Here is a 23937-nt window from a genome sequence, read left to right on the forward strand (position 1 = left end):
AGGAACCTGAGACCCGGAAAATCATAATTTCCCTTCTGAAAGGAGTGGCATAGGGTAGAGGTAACTTTCTCACCCATCTGTCATTCTAACATGTGTGTCTCCAGCCCAAACCTCTCTAGTGGCCATCTCTACGTGAATGTCCAATGGCTATCTCCAGCTTAGCATGCCCCCCGCCCCGATCAAACTCCCAGTCTTCCCCTCCCACTATAAAACCTACTCTTCCTATGGTCTTTCACTCTCCATTAACAGCCCTTCCATCCTCCCAGTGGCTTGGGCCAAAATCCTAGAAGTCATTCTTGAGTCCTCCCTCTCCCTCACAACCTCCTCATACTAGCTCTACTTTCTTACAACCTTTCTACTGTCACCCCCTCAAGCCCCCTCCAAGTCACTGTTGCCTTTTTTCTGGATTATTGCACCGACCTACTAATCACTCCCCTGATTTTACCCTTAGGCTCTGCTCCTTACAGTCTATTGCTAACTCAGCACTCGGAGTAACATGGAGTAATTATTAGAATGCAAGTCAGATTATGTTAGTCTCCTGCTTGGAAATCTCCAATGGTTTTTGCCTCAGACAAGTAAAAACCAAAGACCTTACTGCAGCCCCAAATGCCTTCTGCTCTCTCTGACCTCATTATCTACTCTCCTTAAATAGGTCTACTGATCTGTGCCCACACCGGCCTCCTTGCTGCCCTTTGAAAACTCTGACATCCATCTTCTTATTTTCTTTGTTTAGCTACTGGAATGTAAGCTCCACGAGAGGAGGGATTTTGTCTGTTGTATCCACTGATACATCCTCAGGGTTCCACATCATGCCTGGAACAGGTAGGTACTTAATAAATATTTTCAGAATTAAATTTAATCAGCCCAATACCCTCCCCTCTGAAGGGGTAGAGACCTCAGTCCATGGGAAAGGCACTTCAGGGACCAGAGTCCTCCCAATGCCCAGGGCTCTGCACCTGGACCTGTGGAATCCCGTCTGCTGTGGCACCAGTCAAGTCTCAGCCATGAATGAATGCTGCTGGGCATCCTATGCATTTGATGAAAAATAATTAAAAAGGGATTTGCTTGGAAACAAATTGATACTGGCTTCGGGCACCCAAGAAATGCTTCTTTGTAGTTTTCTATGCTTCCTTCTGTATCTGGCCATCCTTGGCATGACATTAACCAAGACTGGTGCCTCTTGACTGCGTTCCGATGCCATTATCGTGCAGTTCACCCCCGTTAACCCCTGCTCACCCTCACCACCCCAGATGGACATGTGCCATCATGGAAGATCCCAGCTGAAATCTGACCAAATCCCGCCAACTTGTGGAAGAGAAGGTCATTGTGTGCCTTAGTCTAGTACTTGCAATAAAAAACAGAAGCACTGTTCACCTCAAGAGCCCATTGAAATGTGGTGCACGGATGTGGAATAGGTTTCTTCAATTTTATAGATTATTGGAAAAAGTATTTGAGAGTAGAAAGCTCCTGATGTGACCAGAGACACAGGGTGGAGTGTAGGTGGAGGAGGGGCACTCAAAAATCTTCACGTTTAGGAGCACAGGAGCCACAGAGGGGCAAACGCTGTGGCCCTCTCCCATGTCACCCTGCCTTTTCAAAGTGGTGTGAATCATAAAGTGAGGGCAATACTCTTCCTACGGCTTCCAGCACTACTACAGGCATGCAACATCACACCTCCTCACCAGCTTTAAGCACATTTGCTTGACAAATTCATTGTTCCCATGTCTATCCGACAGAACTGTAACGTTCATAACGTTGACTTTAAGATGGCAATTAGCCAAACATCCTTCTGCTGACTTCCTGAGAGAGGAAGATAATGAAATGATTTCAGCTTGAACCCTTTCCTCAGAGGAAGATTAGGAAATGCCTGCTTTTCTTTTGGACCATGGAGAGCTCCATGAGAGTGGGGCTTAACACTCACGGGTGTCTCTTAGGAAAATGCTTCCACTGAACCATAAAACCCCCACCCCGATCTTTGGGGCTAAGAGGACATCTACATATTTTAACCTTGCAAAGCAGGGGTTGAGACAAAAGCAGAGACTTTAAAGCAGTTCATGAAATGAGGGAGTTGAAGAAAATCTAAGATAACCGAATTAGCATGCAACATGCTGAACTGCGATTATGAAAACTGATTGAGTTTTCCATTAAAACACATGTTAATTACTATAGTTGATATCTTACTAAATCATATTCTAAGTGTTCCACTCGAGTAACAGATCAGTTGTTGGGGTGTTTTTTTTTTTCTTTCAACTGTCTGCAGGCTCAGTGCACCATGACCTCCGGCACTGACCCGCAAACCCAAAGGATGATCATCTCACCCCACCTGCAGTAACCTCCTGTTTCAGGCTTCCACTGTTCCCACTCAGTAGTGCCTAATGCAGTCCATTCTCCACATGGATGGCAGAATGCTTGGTTGTGTTTCGTTAAAACTAGTTTATGTCCTTTGCTCACTTGCTCCCATCTGCCCTCATGGCTTCCTATTGAGCTCATGTTAACAGTCAATCTCCTCACTACGGCTTAGAAACCTTTAATGATCTAACCTCTGGTCACCTGACCAACAGCTCCTACCAATTTCTCCTGGTGCCCTTTGCTCGGATCACACTAGTTCGTTTTTTTCTTCCTTGAACATATAACATCCCCGTCTGAGGATCTTGCTAACTGCTCTCCTAAGACTGCTTTTTCAGACATCTGAAATGATTCATCCTCACGTCATTCCGGTCTCTGCTCAAATGTCACCTCTCAGAAGAGACTTTCTCTGGAGCACCTGGGTGGCTCAGTTGGTTGAGAGTCCAACTCTTGATCGCCACTCAAGTCATGATCTCCTGGTTCAGGAATTCCAGCCCTGTGTCGGGCTCTGCGCTGGCAGCGTGAAGTCTGCTTGGGATTGTCTCTCCCTCTCTCTGCCCCTCCCCCTCTTGTGCTGTCTCTGTCAAAATAAATAAAAATTTGAAAAAAAAAAAAAAAGAGGCCTTCTCTGATCACCCAAGTAGCAATATTCCTCCCCGAGCCACAATCTGTTTTCCTGCTTGCTTTATTTCAATCACAACACTTAGGAACATCTAAAATTATATTACATATATTATACTATTTACTTATTTGTGTATTGTCTCTCCATGAGGATAGGGACTTTGTCATATTCACTGCTGTATCCCCAGTGCTTTACAAAACTACTTGGCACATAGAATTTAATAAAAACTTGTTTAATGAGGGGTGCCTGGGTGGCTCAGTCAGTTAAGTGTCCAAATCTTAGTTTCAGCTCAGGTCATGATCTCTCAGTTCTTGGGGTCAAGCCCCGTGTAGACTCTGTGCTGACAGTGCACAGCCTGCTTGGGATTCTTTCTTCCTCTTTCTCTGCCCTTCCCCGACTTGTGCATGCACTCTTGTCTCTCTCAAAATAAATAAATACACTTTAAAAAATAAAAATAAAATAAAATGAAAGGAATAAGTTAAGGCATATCAGTAACGAAAATATACACGAAGAAATTAAATTTCCAGATTAAAACTCGGATCGAAAACTAAAAGAAAGTCCAGGTACACCCAATTTATAAGCGATACTTAGAAACAAATATATTTTTTGTCCAAACCTCCCACATGTATCCCCCTGCTATATTCCCCTCTCGAGGAAAGACAGATACCCAAGTCAGGAACTTGGAAATCATATTCCTTATTTTCCTCTCTCCTTCATCAACCTCTCCATTCATACTCTGCCTTCCCCTACCTCCCACTTCTCCGTTCCCACCCAAGTCCTGCTCATTACATCTCCCGAGATCTTCTCTTCATCCTGGCTAGTGCCACCTTGGTTTATCATCTCTCACCTGAGTTCCTGCAACATCTTCCTAACTGGCTTTCATGATTCCAATCTTACCGCCCTCCAATCTATTTTCCACACCGCATTCAGAACACTCTTTCTACAAATGTAAGTCTGATCATATCCCTCTTCTTTTTAAAGCTCTTTAGATACTGCCTTTTGCCATCAAAATGAAGTTCAAAATGGCTAATGTGGAATATAAAGCTCTTGTATTCTGGCCTGTGTCCCGTCCCTAACCTCTCTCGAAACATCCTCCTCCTAAACGGGAACCCTCTTGCACGGTTGGTGGGAATGCAAACTGGTGCAGCCGCTCTGGAAAACAGTGTGGAGGTTCCTCAAAAAATTAAAAATAGATCTACCCTATGACCCAGGAATAGCACTGCTAGGAACTTACCCAAGGGATACAGGGGCACATGTACCCCAATGTTCATAGCAGCACTTTCAACAATAGTCAAATGATGGAAAGAGCCTAAATATCCATCAATTGACGAATGGATAAAGAAGATGTGGTTTATATATACAATGGAATATTACTTGGCAATGAGAAAGAATGAAATCCGGCCATTTGCAGCAACATGGATGGAACTGGAAGGTATTATGCTAAGTGAAATAAGTCAGTCAGAGAAAGACATATCATGTTTTCACTCATACATGGATCTTGAGAAATTTAACAGAAGACCATGGGGGAGGGGAAGAGGGAAAAAGTTGCAGAGAGGGAGGGAGGCAAACCATAAGAGACTCTTGGATACTAAGAACAAACTGAGGGTCAATGGGTGGTGGGGGAGAGGGGAAAGTGGGTGATGGGCATTGAGGAGGGCACATGTTGGGATGAGCACTGGGTGTTGTATGGAAACCAATTTGTCAATGAATTACATTAAAAACAATAATAAAAAAACAAATATATTTTTTAAATTATAAAGGCAATTGTTGAAATACAGGAATGAGAAAAAACTATGCCATGAGAATTGTAAAAAAACCCATCTATAATAAAAAATAAAACATAGTTAAAAAAGAAAGCATTAAATGAGACCAAAAAACTAATTTCATTTCAGAGAAATTCATCCAATGAATATTTAACAGTCATGATCCTTGATCAGTTAACAACAAAGCAAATAGGTATATACAGCAAAATGGATAGGAATGCAAACAAAATTGGCAAATCCACAATCATAAGAAGATTTTTTTTAAACATCTGTCTTAGAGGGCGCCTGGGTGGCTCAGTCGGTTAAGCTTCCGACTTCAGCTCAGGTCATGATCTCACAGTTTGTGAGTTCAAGCCCCACATCGGGCTTTGTGCTGTCAGCTCAGAGCCTGGAACCTGCTTCGGATTCTGTGTCTCCCTCTCTCTCTGCCCCTCCCGTGCTCCCCTGCTCATGCTCTGTCTCTCTCTGCCTCAAAACTAAATAAAAACATTAAACATTTTTTTTTAAAGTCTTTCTTAGAAATTAAATTAAGGGGCTTAAAAATAACACATAATTCGGGGCGCCTGGGTGGCACAGTCGGTTAAGCGGCCGACTTCAGCCAGGTCACGATCTCGCGGTCCGTGAGTTCGAGCCCCGCGTCGGGCTCTGGGCCGATGGCTCAGAGCCTGGAGCCTGTTTCTGATTCTGTGTTTCCCTCTCTCTCTGCCCCTCCCCCGTTCATGCTCTGTCTCTCTCTGTCCCAAAAATAAATAAACGTTGAAAAAAAAAATTTTAAAAATAACACATAATTCAGTTAACAAGTTTAATACATACCCCAAACCATCAGCTTACAAATATATAAACACATACACCCACACCCACATATTTGATGTAACTTACCTCAAAACCAAAAATAATTCCCCAAATAACCATATGTCATTAACAAAAACTGTCCATGTATTAAGACATAAAGAAAGAAATTATATATTTGAAAAACCAGATAATATAAGACACATTCTCTGATCACTATATGATAATATAAACTAAAAATGAAAGGATAACCAAAAATCATCTACCCTGTGGAAAATTTCTAAATGTTCTTCTAACTAACTCTTGTTCTAAGATAAAAACCACAACTGAAATTATAAGTGAATATGAGTGATAATGAGAGCTACATAATGAGAGCTACATAATACTACATGACAAAACGGTGTTTAGTCCAAAGAGATACATAAGGGAAATTTTCTTGTCTTGTAAGCATTCATTAAAAAATAAGAGGTTAACAATAAAGTAACCAAGAATTTACCTCAAAGAGCTAAAGAAAGGATGATCAAACTAAACCAAAAGAGTATAGGGACAGAACTAATAAAGATCAAAAACAAGTAAATCAAAGAAAAAAAAGTGGAATTAGTCAATAGAACCAAAAACTGGTTCTCTAAAAAAAAAAATCAATAAAACAGGCAAGTTTTGGCACATCTCATCAAGAAAAATAAGGAAAAGGTACAAATAAATACTATTAAGAACAAAAAAAAGAAGAAATAACTAGAGAGACAGTAAATGAAACATTTAAGATAAGATTATGTATAAATTTGACGATTTAGACAACATAAGTGATTTTCTCAATGTATGTAAATTAGCAAAACTGGGTTAAGAAATTAGACTTAATTTCTTGGCTCAGTGGGTGGCTCAGTCGTTTAAGTGTCAGACTTCGACTCAGGTCATGATCTCATAGTTTGTGAGTTGGAGCCCCGCGTCGGGTGCTGTGGTAACAGCTGGGAGCCCGGAGCCTGCTTTGGATTCTGTGTCTGCCTCTCTCTCTGCCTCTCCCGCACTCACACTCTGCCTCTGTCTCTCTCTCTCCAAAAGAAATAAACATTAAAAAAAATAAAAATAAAAAAAGAAATTAGACTTACATGTGAAACACAAACTATGAAATTCCCAGAAGGTAATATAGGAGAAAATGTAGATGACCTTAGATAGGGTGATGACTTCGTGGTCGACAGAACACCAAAAGCATGGTCATTTGGAAAACAGTATGGAGCTTCCTCAAAAAATTAAAAATAGAAATATCATTTAATCCAATAATTCCACTACTGGGTAATTACCCACAGAAAACAAAAACACCGACTTCAAAAGGTACATTCACCCTTATGTTCACTGCAGCATTATTTTTTTTTTAATTTTTTTTTCTTAAGTTTATTTATTTTTGAGACAGAGACAGATTATGAACAGGGGAGGGTCAGAGAGAGAGGGAGACACAGAATCGGAAGCAGGCTCCAGGCTCTGAGCCATCAGCCCAGAGCCCGACGCGGGGCTCGAACTCACGGACCGCGAGATCGTGACCTGAGCTGAAGTCGGAGGCTTAACCGACTGCGCCACCCAGGCACCCCTCACTGCAGCATTATTTACAACAGCCAAGATATGGAAGCAACCTAAGCGCCCACTGATGGATGAATGGATAAAGAAGATGGTACATATATATGCACAATGGAATATTATTTAGCCATGAAAAGAATGAGACCTTGCCATTTGCCACAACATGGGTGGACCTAGAACATATCATGCTAATTGAAATAAGTCAGACAGAGAAAGACAAAACCATATGATTTCACCTAAACATGGAATCTAAAAAACAAAGCAAGCAACAAGCAGAATCACACCTATGAATAGGTGTGCAACAAACAAACAAACAAACAAGCAAACAAAAGGCAGAATTACACCTGTGACTGCAGAGAACAAACTAATGGCTGCCAGAGGGAACAGAGTGGAGGGTATGGGCAGATGGGTGAAGCGGGGTGGGAGATTCAGGCTTCTGGTTATGGAATGAGTAGGTCATGGATATAAAAGGTGCAGCATAGGGGCGCCTGGGTGGCGCAGTCGGTTAAGCATCCGACTTCAGCCAGGTCACGATCTCGCGGTCCGTGAGTTCGAGCCCCGCGTCGGGCTCTGGGCTGATGGCTCAGAGCCTGGAGCCTGTTTCCGATTCTGTGTCTCCCTCTCTCTCTGCCCCTCCCCCGTTCATGCTCTGTCTCTCTCTGTCCCAAAAATAAATAAACGTTGAAAAAAAAAATTTAAAAGGTGCAGCATAGGGAAGACAGTCAGTGGTACCGTAACAGCTTGTGTGGTGACAGATGGTGACCGCAGGCATGGTGAACACAGCGTAACATACACACTTGGCAAATCACCATGTTATACACCTGAAACTAATGCAAAGCTAATGTAACACTGTGTATCAACGATACTCCAATAAAAATGTGAATGAAGAAGCATTATAAAACCTAAACTGACGAATTAAAAAATGAAAAAAAAAAAAAAAGGAAGACAAGCAAATAGCTATCCCTAAGGAAAGCAAGTCTGGAGAACTCCAGGGCTCATGCACAACAGGGTCACACCAGGATTATTCAGAAAGGTAGGGGCGGAGGAAGGGAACAGGTAGGGGAACAGGACACAAACACTAGGGTTTCCCTCCAGAAGGAGGAAACCTTATCCTCATTGGGAAGTGAGAGAATTAGCTGAGATTTGGTGGATCAGAGCTTTGGTGATGAGAGTTGAAAGCACGAACCCAGAAAGGACTAGAAATGGCAGTGTGGAAGGGATAGAAAGCCCTTAGCTCATTCTACATGCAGTAATGATAGCAAAGCACAAGCATCAGGAGCTTTCAAGGAACACATTGACCAATTAGACTAGATAAAAATTAAGAACCTCTTTTGATAAATACACATGCACAGATTAAAGACAAAGTCAGAGCAAAAGTCTTTGTCGCATCTACAGCAATTAATTTATATAGAGAATAACCAATTTTCTTTGCTTTTGCTGGCATGAGTGTAGCAATTTGGATACATCACAGTGGAGAGCACAGGGTGGCTTTAGGAGCTGGGATCCAACTCTGTCCATCTAATCTCTCTTTCTCCTGCCTGTTGTGTGATCATAGACACATTTCTAAATCCCTTTGTACATGAAGACAGAAAAATACTTTCCTTGTAGGCTTAATTGGAAGCTTAAACATGATACCTAATATACAATGTATGTAAGGTGCTTTAAAATTTTTTTAATGTTTATTTATTTTTGAGAGAGAGAAAGATCGAGAGAGAGAGACAGAGCATGAGAAGGGGAGGGGCAGAGAAAGAGGGAGACACAGATTCCGAAGCAGGCTCCAGGCTCTGAGCTGTCAGCACAGAGCTCAACGTGGGGCTCAAGATTGTGACCTGAGCTGAAGTCGAACAGTTGACCAATTGAGCCACCCAGCACCCCTGTAAGGTGCTTTTAATAGTTTCCATATTATAGAAGAAGTGCCTAAGAAATAGCTATTATTAAAGAAGCATCACAAGCAAAATTGACAGGTAAGCAACAAACTAGGACAATACTTGTCACGAATGTACAAGGCAAGAAGAAATTATCCCTATTAAAATAGCTCCAAGATTTCTCTCCTAGGTCAGGCCTCACCAGGTAGGGCCCGTGTCAACCACGTCCTTCCCTCTGGCTCAGCTTCCTTCAGGAGCTCTGCTTCCCTTTCCCTGGGACAGCTTTCATGTCCCCTGCATGGCCAATCCCCTTGCTTCCATCATCAGCTTAGCTCCCAAGAAAAGTCATCAAAAATCACTTTATTTTACTTGAAGACCATAATGATGAGGGATGAGCTGGTAAGAGCTGAAAATAAGATCAAAGATGAGAGAAGAAGCCACCAAATGGCTTTTAAACTACAGATCGCTTTAATAGTTGCTCTAATGCATCACTTCTAAATATAATGTTTAAAATTTGCTGTTGCAAAGCATTTTTATAAAAAGAAAAGGAAAATGGCTGCTTATCTTGATGTCAATCAAACATTCTCAGAGTTTAGGCTTTCTGCTTTAGCTCCAGTGAAAGAAATCACTTCATGGTGGCAGCTATCAAAGGGGGTCAGAAGCATACCACCTTCACGTGTGTTGCATTCTTGATTCCAAGGTATGAAGACAATGGATGTCGGACAACGTAACACAGGGAAAGAAGAAAATGCTCCCAAGTCATATGATGCTGGGACCGTAGTTTAAATAGGTCATGGCCATCTCGTAAAGACGTCTGCCTAGATCCCCACGAACCCCTATACGTTCCGCCCATTAGCTGTGATGGGCCAGGACAGCCTTCTGGTGAAAAGTGGTGCCGCTGTCCTGGCCATCGTGGGCACCTCACACCAGCTGGCCACGCAAGGGTTTCTTCTGAAGAGGCTTGACTTTGAGAAAGGAGTCCTCACTGCAGATGACAGAACTTGCTTGGGAACCGGAGGCTGGACATCCCGCACCCACCGTGAGGCTGCACGACAGGAGGAATGGGGGTCATCAGGGCCAGGGCAGCATGGAGCAGAGAGGAGAGATGGAGAGTGGATGGCTCTCCAGGTCTAGACTCAGTGTCTCTCTCTGGGAAACCCACTGGCATTTTCACCATTAGCTTCAATGGCATTTTCCTACATCTATGATGAATTCTCCTCTTCTGTGTAAACTGGCTGCAATCTGTTTATGCTCTCTGAAACGAAATTCCTAATTAGTAGAATGAATGCATGGGATGAGTGCATACAATTCCACAGTTAAGACCTTGACAGCAGGAAACACACCATTTTTCATTCCTTCTATATATATATATATAAAATTGTATATATTATATATATTTATATAATATATATTTATATGATATATTGATATATTTATAATATATTTATATATTTATAATATATTTATATATTTTTTATTTTTATATTGTTATAAATTCATATATATTTATATATTATTTATATAAATTATATATTTATATATTTATATATATAATTCATTCCTTCCATATATAATTATATATATATTTATATACATTATATATATTTATATTTATATATATTATATTTATATTTATATGTTTTTTATATTTTTTAAATATATAATATATATTATTTTATATATATTTGTATATTTTAATATATAATCTTATATATTATATATAATTTTATTATTATATATGTTATATATATTTATTATGTATATTATAAATATATACATATATTTTATTATTTATTTATTTACAATTTTTTTAATGTTTGTTTATTTTTGAGAGACAGTGTGAGCAGGGGAGGGGCAGAGAGAGAGGGAGATGCAGAATCCGAAGCAGGCTCTAGGCTCTGAGCTATCAGCACAGAGCCCACTGTGAGGATTGAACCCGCAAACTGTGAGATCATGACCTGAGCCAAAATCGGACACTTAACTGAGCCACCCCGGCGCCCCTTTCCACTAATATTTATTAATCACCGATTAGATACCAAACAGTGTAGGAGCTTAGAAGACAATAGTAAACAGGATATGTAAAATGCTTCTATTAGGATGTGCTACTATAAATATGATGACCAGGAAAGGCCTCTCTGAGAAGATATGTGAGCAGAAACTTGATGGAGGTCAGAGAAAAAACTGATAATGCAGCAAAACCACTAATAAACGCAAAGGCTCTGAGATGGGAATGTGTTTGGCATATAAGGAATGGAAAATGGAGTGGAGGGTGGAGTGAGCAAGGAAAAGTTAGGCAGGGAGCAGGGTTAGAAAGCCTGGATGTGGGTTTTTAGCGTGATCAGAAGACTCTGGAGGAAGACAGTTATTGTCTGATTAATGGGGTTTTCTTTTTTTGGAGATAAAGTGGGATTTACTGTTATATCAACATGATTAAAGAGGTTTTAAAGAAAACAGCTTGATGAATGTTTTAAAATGATCATTCTGCCCCGGGATGTAGAGAATTGACTGCAGTGTTCATGGGCAGAGGGCAAGCAAGACAGGAGAGACGAGACCAGTATGGCTGCTCTCACAGGACCTGGGAAAGACACAAAAGGTGCCTTAAGATGGCAGTGGTGGGGGAAGTGAGAAGTGGGCACATTTGCAATGGGTTCCAGACACAGAGCTCACAGGATCTGCCATGGGTTAGATGTGATATTTGAGAGAAAAGGAGGATTGGAGAATGACTCCAAGAATTTTGGCCCAAGTACCTGGCAGGATGCAAGTGCCATTTACTGAGATGGGTAAGACTTGGCAGAGAAGTAGTTTGGTAGGGAAAACAGAGTTCTATCTTTGACACACTAATATTAAATTAGCTCTCCAAGTAGAAATGTCAAGAAGGCTGTTGGATAGACGAACTGGAGCTCAGAAGAGAGGCGATTTAGGGTTATGAGCATAGAGATGGCTTGTACAAGTACCGGACTGGTCAAGCCCACTTGGGGAGTGAGGTTAGCTAGGTAGGAAGCATGAGGAGTGAGTTCCAGGTATTTCAGTATGTGGCATAGGGAGGAAGAGAAGCATCTAAGAAAGTGAACTGAGAAGGAGCACATGTGCGGTGGGTGGAAGTCCAGGAGGGTCCATATCCTATGTTTTCAAGGAGAATGGGATCAAGGCGGCCCTTCGGTAAAGTGCAAAAACACGCCACACTAAACATTGCTGAAGGGCACAACTCATAGAATTACTAGGGAAAGCAAGTGACAGCTGAATGGAAGGTTCAGCCGAGTATTTAATGGGGTTGGGGGAAGCAGGTGGGTCTGGGAGTCCCAGAGCAGGGTTAAACTGCGAATGTTGTATTACTTACACAGTGTACGTACAGGGATGTTCACTTTCTTGTTACTCTTCATGTCTTTTTGCCTGGCACAAACACCATGGACCGTCTCTTGTACCTCTTCAACATAAAAAATAATTTTAAGAAGTAAAAAGAGTGAATGGTGAGCAAATGTTGTAGTAATGTTGTCATCTTCAATGTGATGGCAGGGTCACAGACGCTCGTTTTATTACGAGGCTTCCTAAACTACACATGTGTTGCACCTGTCCTTTTATGAGTATAAAATATATCATAATAAAATGAGAAGACACTGGGAAGTAAAGACACGTACAGCTCGGGTGCAGAGAACCCTTGAACTCTGATCTAAGAGACGGCAGAAAACTCGGGCAGGGGTTGAAGTTGGATGTGGGGCCAAGAGACATGGCTTTAAAGATGGGTCAGTTATCAGCATGCGGGCATGTCAATGGAATAATCAGGAGAGAGCTTAGGATGGCGTGAGAAAGTCAGGGGCTCAGGGGAGATCAACGTCGGGGGGGGCATGACCTGCTGCCCCTGTGGCAACTCGTCTTAGTGCTGAGCAAAGGCCATTCTCCCTCTTTGCCCCTCATCAGCACCCAGGACAGATCTGCAGACGTCCTAAGTGGTTCTCAGCTGAGGCTGCACAAGAGAGGGAAATGGGAGCTTTTAGGGCGCCTCATGCCTGGACCTCACCTCATACCAATCAAATCACAACCACAGAAAGTGAGGCCTTGGCATTGTTTAAAAGCTTCCCAGGAAACTGGATGCCCGGCTGGCTCAGTCAGTAGAGCATGTGACTCTTGATCTTAGGGTCATGAGTTTGAGCCCCATGTTGGGTGTAGAGATTACTTTACAATAAATAAATAAATAAATAAATAAATAAATAAATAAATAAATAAAAGCTTCCCAGGAGACTGTAATGTGGATGCAGGGTTGAGAAACGAGGTTCTTAGCTCCTGAAAATGTACTGAGTGAATAAATCAAGAAGGACATTTCAGAAGTGAATGAGTCTTTTCCTATTTTGGAAAGCATTCAATAACCTGGCCACAGAAATGCTGTGTAACAAAACGTCTCCGTCTCCAGTGAAGCTCTCTCCTGGGATACCTGTACATTCTCCTCTCTGTCCAGCCTCTACCCCCAAAGCTGCTATCCATAAAACTTCATTAGCATTGCCACAGCTCTTTCTTCTGGAGGAGTACTTCACTGTGTGGGCAACACATCCTATTTTACCCACAAGAGGAAAATAAAGCACATGGAAAAGAGGAACAAATTAAGTTTCTGTTGGCAGAAAGCGGTGGTCAAAGTCAACGCATGCTTAATTTTCTGAGTTTTTGTCAGACCCTTGATCCCCACTCCTCTCTGTTCTCTACAGGGTCCCTTAAACACTCCCGTAACATTTAAAACTGGGAGAATCCTTGGAAATATCTATACTGATGGCTTGTGATTTTCTGGGTTTTTTAAAAATTGTTTTTGATGTTTATTTATTTTTGAAGGAGAGACAGAGCGTGAGGGGGGAGCAGCAGAGAGAGGGAGACACAGAATCCGAAGCAGGTTCCAGGCTCTGAGCTGTCAGCACAGAGGCCGACACGGGGCTCAATCTCACAAACCGTGAGATCATGACCTGAGCTGAAGTCGGAGGCTTAACCGACTGAGCCACCCAGGTGCCCCAATGATTTTCTGGTTTTTTTTTTTATTTACTTTTTTATTTAACGTTTTTTATTTATTTTTGAGACAGAGAGAGACAGAGCATGAACAGGGGAGGGGCAGAGAGAGAGGGAGACACAGAATCAGAAGCAGGATCCAGGCTCTGAGCCATCAGCCCAGAGCCCAACGCGGGGCTCGAACTCACAGACCGCGAGATCATGACCTGAGCTGAAGTTGGACGCTTAACCAACTGAGCCACCCAGGCACCCCTGTTTTTTAATTTAAGCCTCCAAGCACAATCTCTAATGCTGACACAGGAGCTCAGTTCTTTGTGCTCACCTGCTTCCTTCCGGGGGCTCTAGAAAGCATGGTGTGAAAACCTAGGACCCTAGGGTGAAGCTAGCATACAAGCCCCTAATTTGTAGATGAAGAAGTAGGGGCTGAGATAGCTTATGTGTGTCTTGTCCAAGGACAACCAACCAGGGAATGGCTCACACATCATTGGGTTCCCGGGCCCTAGCCCTGGTGCCTTCCATATGGCCAAACTGCCTTCCTCCTTCATGGAAACCTCATACCTCATTGGTTAGAATAATATGTTTTGAAAACTACAATGAAAAAACTAATTTGGACCTAATCTACAGCTTACTGAATATGGGCCTAGAGTTAGATTTCCAGAGATAACAAATAAAAATATAAGACACCTAGCCAAATTTAGATTCCCAGTTAAATTCAAGTTTCAGACAAACAATAAATATATTTTTAGTGTAAGTATATCACTTGCAGTATTTGGGACATACTTATACTAAAAAGAAAATTAGGGCGCCTGGGTGGCGCAGTCGGTTAAGCGTCCGACTTCAGCCAGGTCACGATCTCACGGTCCGTGAGTTCGAGCCCCGCGTGGGGCTCTGGGCTGATGGCTCAGAGCCTGGAGCCTGTTTCCGATTCTGTGTCTCCCTCTCTCTCTGCCCCTCCCCCGTCCATGCTCTGTCTCTCTCTGTCCCCAAAATAAATAAACGTTGAAAAAAAATTTTTTTAATAAATAAAAAAAAAATAAAAAGAAAATTATTCATTGTTTATCTGAACTTCTAATTTAACTAGGCATCCTATATTTTATCTGTCAACCCCACCTGGAGCTAACCGGGAGAATACTGTTAATTCTACCATATTCTGATTAACTGAAGGAGAGTAAAACTCATTTCAACACTCCTTTTGTTTTCTTTAGCAAGAGAATTATTAAGAAGAGAATTAAATCAGCACTGGTCAAAAAAACCCCATACACTGCCTACCAAACAATGGTGGGTAATGTGTTTCCAGGGCTAAGAAACAGGATTCTAGCTCCTGATAGTGTCTTGAACAAATAAGAAAGAAAATTTCAGTAGTGAATGAGTCTGTTATATTTGGGTATAGCAAAATATCATTCCATCGACCCTAAAATCTTGAGACCTTTGTACCCTCTCAAGGAGGAAAAGTAAATTTTAAAACTTGTGATTTTTTTTTTTTTTTTGCTATGATATGATTCATTCTCTTCTCCTTACTCCACAACTAAAGCCTGATTCCTCCTTACATAATGACCCGCTGTCAGCCTCAGGTTAATCAAATGGCTAACAGACATTCTTATTTTATCCTACTAATCCATCATCCCATGACAATGGCCAGAGGAAGAAAGCAAAGAGGGGTTTCAGGTCACAGATTGGAGAAAGTGAATCTCCTTTGTTTGGCACTGTGGGAAACTCCAAATGTCTTTAGAATCTTGACGGTAATTATCAAGAATTCAGATTCAGTTCAGCTTTGCCAAGAGCTATGAAGACTGAAAAGACTCCATTTTGGCTCTGGCCAGATTTAGCCCCATGTACTGTAGCTTGCCCACCTACACACACGCATCACGCTGAGTTAGCTCCAGCCTGGAATTCCCAGGAAAGTCTCATAAAAATGATCTAGAAAGACCTATTTCTAAGAAGAAAAGAAGGGGTGATAAATTAACCATTTTACTTATAAGATAACGGGGCCCACCCCTATTTGTAATTCACAGATAACCTCAAACGTTATTTGATAGTAGCTCTATCTTTTTCCCCATTTGTTTTTAAACCAAAGACACAAAGAGGTCATAAAGTGAATTCATGTCCACTCTTTCCCTATTACCCTTTATTTACTCTGGTGTATCCGTGGTCTATCCATAGTCAACAATGGGTAGGTGACCAGACAGAGAAGGGGGTAACAAAACAAGAGGCCTAAAAAATTCACATCCTTCATGTTTATTTCTTTAAAAATTAGACTTGACTGTATGCTTTTAGGGAGCGCAAACCAGAAAGGAAGATAGAAGGCAGGGCAAGAAGGCAATTATAGAAAAGGAGTAGAAAATCTCTTGGAGTTGCTACCTTCGTTTATATTTAACAGGAAGTGTTGGTGTATGCAAAAGAAATGGCAGACTATGAGCACATAAGCAAGCAACGATGTACTCTAGTCCTTCCTTTCAGCCCAGGGGGCTCTGGCTACATGTTGGGCTGGGAGCTGAAGTAAGATAAGCCGCTGTGAGCACCTGCTTAGAACAAGCCTGATGGAAGGAACAACCAGTTGACAGTCCCTGGGATTTGCCTTCCTGCTGGGAGGCTGGTGAGGATTAGGCAGCACCTGAGCTGACTTTACACTCTGTCCCTAGGCTTCCTTCCATAAGAACTGTGCAGAATAGCAGAACTGGCTTCCAGAAAATGATGCACCTTTTAAGGTGATGGAAGTAAGACCCTGTGCCCGAGGGGCGATTTCCGCCTTTGTGTAATGAAGGTCCGTGGTAGTACCTCACCCCACAGGCCACCACATGCTGCCTTCTAGAGCAACATGACATTATACCATTTAATCCTGACTCACTGCGGCAGCAGGCACTTACTGGAGGGATGCTGCTGGTAAATGATGTGCTTGTTTCAAAGATCTACTGGGCCCGCTGTACAGGAAAGTGTGTCATGGGATCACATCACTTCACACTGGTTATTTTCTGTATGTTTTCATTGCCTGGATGATTCTTTCTTTGTTATGTTTCTCTCCCTTTAGACTACCAGCTGGTTGTTAAGCAGGGACCTTGATGTCTGGTACATAATGAAGGCTCAATGAACAAGTACTCTCTGGGTCCCCTTTTTTAAGATGCCACCTTCTCAGAGTGGTAGATGTTTCAAATATCAACAAAGATCTTGTATCTGGACATATATTTCTGCAAATACTAGGACCTAAGCTGATCCCATTTTGTGGAAATACTGAGAAAACAGTCAGTATTAATAGATGGGGAACATTTTTTTTCAGGCTCCAGAAACTTACAAGAGATTCTGGTACATTTAAAACTCATGAAAATAAATAGGAAAACTCAGGAAGCCCTTTAGAATGCTGGCAAAGAGTATGAATAAGCAATGTATAGAACTGAAAACCTGAATAGCTAACAACTATTTAAAGACAGGTTCATATTCACTAGAATTTAGAGATGCAAAAATTAAAACAACAATGCAATATCACTATACTCCACATTTTTAAGGTAGATAATACCAAGTTCTAGAGATCATCAGAGGACACAGGAATCCTTTTAAACTCGTGGAGAAAATGTAAGTGAATTTGGCCTCAACAGAGAATAATTATTAGTACATAATGAAATTAGGCATGAATACTACTGTATCTATCACCATCCTGGTGATTCTACACCTCAAAAAACTAGCACACAGCTCCGTAAAGAAAGATGCACTAGGCCATTCTTAACCACACTGGTGGTGCCGATGGCAACAAGGAGAAACTAGTAACCTTTGTGTCTGTGCTTAGGGAAGTGGGTAAGTAAAATGTTAGTGCTTGCAGTGAAACATTCTGTAGCAGTCAGAAGGAAAGCACGCATGGTTTGCAAAAACAAGAACAAAAACAAAGAATTTTTAAAAAAGGAGAAACAAAGATACATATTTTTCAACGTTAATAACAATTAAAGACATATTTACATGAGCATTACATATTTTTCAAGGCAGTTTACAGGGGCAATATTTAAAATAGTTAGAAATACATGTGGCATGGGCACCAACCCACCAAAATTGGCTCCTCCTGGATACTGTGCCCATGTGTACCATGGGAAGTCAGCCCAGATATACGTACGGTGACCACCTAGAATGTGTATGGTGTGGACATATATGGAGGACAGTCAGGTGGGTCTGACTATGGAGGAAATGAAAGTTGAACAGGTAATAAAGAAGGAATTGAGGGCCTTGCATGGAGTAAGGAGTATAGTCAACTCAATTCTGTAAGGTAAGGCAGTGAGGAGGAGGAGGAGGAGGAGGAGGAGGAGAGGTGGGCTCTAAGAAGGTACCACAATGCATCACTGTTGAATGATATATACACACTATGTGGCTTTACAACCCAACTGCTAAACCAAGAGTAGAGTGGTCATCAAAAGAAATTGTGTCATTCTTCTGGTGCAGGAACTGAATGTCTCTATAATTTTATTTCTCTAATCCTCATTTGTTTCTCAACTAAACAATTCATTCATTCTATCCAACAAATATTTATTGGGCAGTTACATGTGCCAGGAGCTGTTCTAGGCAATGCAGCTGCAGCAGAGAAACAAAGAAAAGCCCCTTACTGTTGTCATGTCTAGTATCCTACAACAGGTTCAGATGAACACCAGGAGCATCATCCGGTGTGGCGTCTAGAGGGGCTTTCACCTTGTAGTTATGACCTTGTAGAGGTCTCCCTTCCTTGTTCACAGTGAACTCAAGTCCCTCAGCACCCAATTTAAGAATAGGCTGGGAACACCTGCCCCTCCTGATTGGTCGGTCTCCTTATCAGGGCAGTTTTCTTCTCCATAGAGACCCTGCTGACCTGACATTTCTGAAGGACCTGGTTTGGGGCTGTGGTGGTCCATGAACCCGGCCACCAGCTCCCCAACTCTGGGGCTTCAGCGGCTCTTGGTAGAGTGGTCACTTCACTTCATGTGCAGCCCCTCTGAGACCAGATCTGGCCATCCCTCTTCTTCACTCAAGGCTCAAGTGGTCCATGGAAACCATGTCACCAAGCTTAGACAGGACAGCCTGTGGACATGGATAATGAGATCCCACCTCCACTAACTGCCTTCCCAAGTGACTTCTCTCACTGCCAATGTGATGTCTTCCATCTTGAGGTGGCCCCACTTGTCTTCTGCCAGGCTCCGGGGGGCAAGTGGCTTCTTCCCTATTTCAGCAGCCTCTCTGTCATACAATGACTTGGTCCATCATCCCTCAGTGCCATCTGGAACTCACAGGCAGAAGGGCTACCTGTCCCTCATCTTCACAGCATCCTACAGACAAGTGTGTGTAGGCAGATAACAGCTGATACACTATTGGGATGGTGTTCTAGCACAGACCACCAAGGCCCTTGTTAATCTCTTTTTTATTAGGTATAAATGAGCGTAATCTTCTCTGGTTTAGGAACCACACAATCTGAGCTTAGATGCCAGCTATTTAGGTGAGGACTAGAAAACACCACCTTCTCTTTACTTTAAGACCTAGAAAGCATTAGTGCCCTAGGAAATTGAGTTCATGTGTAGTCCCTCTAACTGGGGGAAGAAACAGCCCCAGTCCCAGCTGGGCTGTCAGGCAATGTAGAGCCAGGTCACATAGCCATTCACTGGACAGCTCTGCTGGATGCCATAAAGGGACAGACAATTAAAAAAATAAGTAAGAAGTGATAAATGCTATAGAGGAAAGAACATCTTAGTAGGCTGTATAGGATGTGCCAGAATTTAGGGGGAGAGTGCAGAGCTGGATGGTTCCACCTCTCTGAAATTGTCCTTGCCATGATAACCAACAATCTTCTGCTCACCAGTGATGACCTTAAGTTTTTAACCCTTTTATATTTGCTGTCTTGGTAGCATTCAACATAGACACTCCCTCCTCTAAACTCCCATAACTGCCTAAAATCCATCATCCTTCTCAGTCTTTCTGTCCCTACTCTACATTCTCTGTTAGTTAATGTCATCACCATTAATTAAGTCTCCAAACCAGAAACCTGGGAGTCACTCTGGGAACTTACCTTATTCATTTTCCACAAATTTTTCCAAGTGCCCACTATATGCCAGACACAGGGCTATGTTTTGGGTACATATTTGCCAATAAAGAGGCCTGGTCCCTTGGTGATAGAGTTCACATAGTTGCGATGAGCATTATGGGAACTTCTGGTAGGAGGAGCTATAAAAAATGAATGTCTTTGCAAACAATGCAATTATTTTCTATGTTGCTACATTATACTGTACAATTCAGTCACTAACCATTTATTGAAGAACTTAGGGCATGTGCCACTGATATTTAATATTCAAAGTATTTTCAGAAAACCCAGAAATGAACCCACAGCTATCTGGTCAACTAATCTGCAACAAATCAGGAAAGAATATCCAATGGAAAAAAGACAGTACCTTCAACAAATGGGTTGGGAAAACTGGACTGCAACATGTAGAAGAATAAAACTGGACCACTTTCTTACACCATACACAAAAATAAATTCAAATGGATGAAAGACATAAATGTGAGACAGAATACCATCAAAATCCGAGAGGACAATTCACACAGTAACCTTTTTGACTTCGGCTGGAGGAACTTCTTATTAGACACATATGTCACTGGAGGCAAGGGAAACACAAGCAAAAATGAACTGCCAGGACTTCATCAAGATAAAAAGCTTCTGCACAGCAAAGAAAATAATCAACAAAACTAAAAGGCAGCCTGTGGAATGGAAGAAGATATTTGCAAACGACATTATCTGATAAAGAGCTAGTATCCAAAATCTATAAAGAACTTATCAAACTCAACACCCAAAAAACAAATGATCCAGTTAAGAAATGCGAAGAATAGACAGTTTTCCAAAGCAGATATCCAGATGGATAACTGACACATGAAAAAATGCTCAACATCACTCATCATCCGGGAAATACAAATCAAAATCACCATGAGATACCCCCTCACACTTGTCAGAGTGGCTAAAATCAACCACACAAGATACAATAGGTGTTGGTGAGGATGCAGAGGAAGGGGAATCCTCTTGCAGTGCAGGTGGGAAGGCAAACTGGTGCAGCCACTCTGGACAACAGTAAAAAGTTGTCCGCAAAAAAATGTTCCGCAAAAAGTTAAAAACAGAACTACCCTATGATCCAGAAATTGCACTACTTGGTATTCACCCAAAGGATATACAAATACAGATTTGAAGCGGTACATGCACCCCAATGTTTATAGCAGCACTATCAACAATAGCCAAACAATGGAGAGAACCCAAATGTCTACCGACTGATGAATGAATAAAGAAGACATGGTATCTACGTACAATGGAATATGACTCAGCCGTCAGAAAGAACGAAATCTTGCCATTGGCAGTGACGTAGATGGAGATAGAGTGTATTACGCTGAGAAAAATATGCCAGTCAGAGAAAGACAAATACCATATGGTTTCTCTCATATGTGGAATTTAAGAAGCAAAACAGATGAACATACGGGAGAAGGAAAAAAGAAAGAGAGGGAAACAAACCATAAGAGACTCAAAGACAGAGAACAAACAGAGGTTTGATGGAGGAAGGGCATGGGGGATGGGCATTAGGAGGGCACATGTTATGATGAGCACTGGGTATCGTATGTAAGTGATCTCCTGAAACCAATATTGTACTGCGTGTTAACTAACTACAATTTAAATTAAAAATTGAAAAAAGAAAAGAAAAGAAAAGAAATAAGAATATTTAGTAGAAGCTTCCGAATTCTGGACGGATCAAATAAGGGAAAAAAGGAAAAATGCTTCAACCTTTGAGGCAAAGATACACCTAACCAAATTGTTGTACCTTACAGATAGCTTAGGACAGAGGAGAAAAGGGGTCCTTTACATCCATAAAACAAGACACTGAAGAACCAGCAATGTTGCAAATGATTTCATCCAAATTAAAATCATGTCCATCAGTCCATTCAGTGTTTTGTAATTAATTCTTGTTTTGTTTCATCTTGAGTTAGCAGCTTTAGGAACAATCAGTCTTCCATTAAAGTTTTAGAAACTTTCACTCAGAAAATGAATTTTCCAAGAATACACTTTTGAATTTCTTTGGTTATACATTTCATAATAGTGGTTGTCAATAAGGAAGTCTGAAGATCAGAATTACATGCCAAGCTTTGTTTAACATTATGCACTTAAACGTGTGTGTGTGTGTGTGTGTGTGTGTGTGTACACACATACGTGTATCCAGTCAGGTTGAGAACTACAAATTTGGGGAAAATTCTGAAATGTCTAGGAAGCAAATCACACATTTATTATTTCCTTATTTATAATTGATATTACTGAACAAAGAGAATACTAACTCTAAAACTGCTTCTGTTTTATGACCCAAAGCCTTATCAATCAATCATGAAATAAAGAGCATTCTTATCTGTGAGGATGATAGAAAGGATATAGGGTGATTTTTATATTTAATTGGTATTAATATTGTTAGTGATATGCCATATGCTGTTTCAATATGCCTTTCCTGTTCTGAGTTTCAGGTAGAACTTAAAAAACTACCTATAGGGGCACCTGGGTGGCGCAGTCGGTTAAGCGTCCGACTTCAGCCAGGTCACGATCTCGCGGTCCGTGAGTTCGAGCCCCGCGTCAGGCTCTGGGCTAATGGCTCAGAGCCTGGAGCCTGTTTCCGATTCTATGTCTCCCTCTCTCTCTACCCCTCCCCTGTTCATGCTCTGTCTCTCTCTGTCCCAAAAATAAATAAAACGTTGGAAAAAAAAAATTAAAAAAAAAAAAAAAACTACCTATAAAAAGCTCATGATCCATAGAGGACAAACCTTCTTTCCTGCCAGATATATGACTTATCAATATTTCAATGTTTTGGTTTTTTTAAATTTTCTTTTCTTTTTAATGTTTATTCATATTTGAGAGACAGAGAGAGACAGAGCATGAGCGGGGAAGGGGAAGAGAGAGGGAGACACAGAATCTGAAACAGGCTCCAGGCTCTGAGCTGTCAGCAAAGAGCCTGATGCAGGGCTCGAACTCACAAACTGTGAGATCCTGACCTGAGCCAAAGTCGGACACTCAACCGACTGAGCCACCCAGGCACCCCGGTTTTTTTTTTAATTTTCAAGTAGCTGTCTGCAATGTCACCATGAGATATGGACCAGAAACATTCCTTCCTGAATGTCATTATTCTATCTCTGTATGATGGTGTTTTTAATGAATACAAACTGGGGGGTAAAATAATGACACAGATTTCAGAAAACTACAGCTGTTATCAAAAGTATGAAAGAACCAAAACAAGTAATCTTGGTTGGTAGGTAAGATCACTTTTGCCCAATGTTTGATTCAAAACACTATTTCTCTTCCATTACAGGCTTATTAAGTACAGGCAGTTTTAACAGGGCTTTGAAATGAGAGGCAAAGAAATAAGCTAAATCACTTAATTTGAGTCAGTATAGGGTCTGGTGTAGGTATTAAACTGTTCAATGAGCAAAATAAATGAGAATATTGCCTTTGATGTTCATTTATAAGTGACCATAATATGATTTAAGGATAAAAAGCAAGACTTTTAAAATTTATATCCCAAGGAATCATTTAATATCTGCCAGAAACAGCTGGGTTTATTTTCATGTCCATAGCACTAATGTCAGATGAAGAAAGATGTCCAGCTTTGAGTATTTTAATCTCTTTCTACAATACATGCATAATTTTCACATCATTTAAATCTCTAGATAATTGAGCTGCCTGGGTGGTTCAATTGGTTAAGCATCCAACTCTTAATTTCAGCTAGGTCATGATGTCACAGTTTGTGAAACTGAGCCCCACATCAGGCTCTACTCTGAGAGCATGGAGCCTGCTTGAGATTTTTTCTCCCTGGCTCTCTGCCCCTCCCCCACTCTCTCTCACTCTCTCTCAAAATAAATAATTAAAAAAATATTTAAGGTTTTATTTATTTTTGAGACAGTGTGAGCGGGGGAAGGGGAGAGGGAGAGAGGGAGAGAGGGGTAGAGGGGGAGAGGGGGAGAGGGGGAGATGAGGAGAGGGGGAGAGGGGGAGAGAGAG

The sequence above is a fragment of the Prionailurus bengalensis genome, chromosome D2 (genome assembly GCF_016509475.1).
Source record: "Prionailurus bengalensis isolate Pbe53 chromosome D2, Fcat_Pben_1.1_paternal_pri, whole genome shotgun sequence".
NCBI lineage: Eukaryota > Metazoa > Chordata > Mammalia > Carnivora > Felidae > Prionailurus > Prionailurus bengalensis.